The sequence below is a fragment of the Rhinopithecus bieti genome, unplaced genomic scaffold, assembly GCF_001698545.2.
Source record: "Rhinopithecus bieti isolate Rb0 unplaced genomic scaffold, ASM169854v2 scaffold_63883, whole genome shotgun sequence".
Taxonomy (NCBI): Eukaryota; Metazoa; Chordata; class Mammalia; order Primates; family Cercopithecidae; genus Rhinopithecus; species Rhinopithecus bieti.
The window spans coordinates 6,880-8,398 of NW_016824027.1; positions in this window are offsets into that span (position 1 = coordinate 6,880).

Genomic DNA, 1,519 nt, shown 5'->3' on the forward strand with positions numbered 1-1,519 from the left:
TAAAATGATTCCAGGATTTATTTTTAAAACAATCTTATGCTTTTACCTACCTCATCATTTACCTCAAACATTAGAATAAAGGGTCGAGCTGGGCATGGTGGTGCTTGCTGTTGTCCCAGCTACTGGGCAGGCTGAAGCAGGAGGGTTGCTTGAGTCCAGGAGTTCGAGACCAGCCTGGGCAACATAGGGAACCCCCCCGTCTCTTAAATAAATAAAGGACTGGACAAAAACTGATCAACAAGCAAACAGAAAGTGCCACCGTGATAATACTGATCCAGGTGAGGGAGAATTAGAGGCAAAAACAGTCAATGCATCAGGAATGGCTACCTGGTATGAAGTTCAAGTACAGATCATGAAGGTGTGTATGATCAATTACACATAATCAACAGTAGAAAGCAGAACCAGATGAACCTCATGGATAATTTAATAGAAAGGCAACAGGAATGAAAGACTTTGTTCTTAGCTTTTGATAGATGTATGCAAAATTAATGGTAGATATTGGTATCATTGTAAAGGCATTATTAATAGACATCAAATTCAAAAAGGGAACACAGACTTTTCAGGACTCCATAGAACGTTCATAAAATTGAGTACCTACTATGCTACCAGAACCCTCTGAATGTCAGAGCACAGTACGGGTTATGGCCTGGGGCAAAAAGTTGGAAGTTAATGAGAGTCTCTGAGGCACTAACAACAAAATCAACAATCACCACCACCACCTTTCTAGGCACAGCTTCTTTCCTGCACTTTCTCCTTGTGTTCCTGGCCCATGCATCCAACACTCAGCTAATGTCTCCACCTCCAAGCCACAGCCATCTCCTGTTCATCATCCCTGAGTCTTTTCCCCTCCTGTTTTTACCACTCTATACCTCTTCAGTCCTGCCTGTGTCAATAGCGCCCTCAGGCAGGAGTCATGAGTGTGGGTTTGCCATCTGCTGCTTCACAAACCCTTTTCACCTTGCTTAAACCTTCAGTTTTGTCTCGTTACTCTTTTAGGTGAAGGCAATCTTTAAACCCTCTGAACTAGACAAAATTACATTCCCTTTAAACAAAAGCCATATTCCCATGCCTTCTTCTAATCTTTTACTAAAGAAACATTATACTTTCCTTACACACTTTGTATGTAAAACTGTTTCTCCAGTAGTGTCAATTACATATTACAGTGTTAACTCTTAGCAACTTTTATTTTTTGTGATCTCGGCTCACTGCAACCTCTGCCTCCTGTGTTCAAGCGATTCTCCTGCCTCAGCCTCCTGAGTAGCTGAGATTCCAGGTGTGTACTACCACACCCGGCTAATTTTTTTGTATTTTTAGTAGAGATGGGGTTTCACCATGTTGGTCAGTCTGGTCTTAAACTCCTGACCTCAAATGATCTGCCTGCCTGCCTCCCAAAGTGTTGGGATTGCAGGCGTGAACCACCACACCTTGTTAACCAATAATTTTTAAAACTGTCTTTATTTCCAAAAGATTGCTAAAGTCACGTGAACAAATGGCATTGAAATTTCTTTCTTTTTTTTTT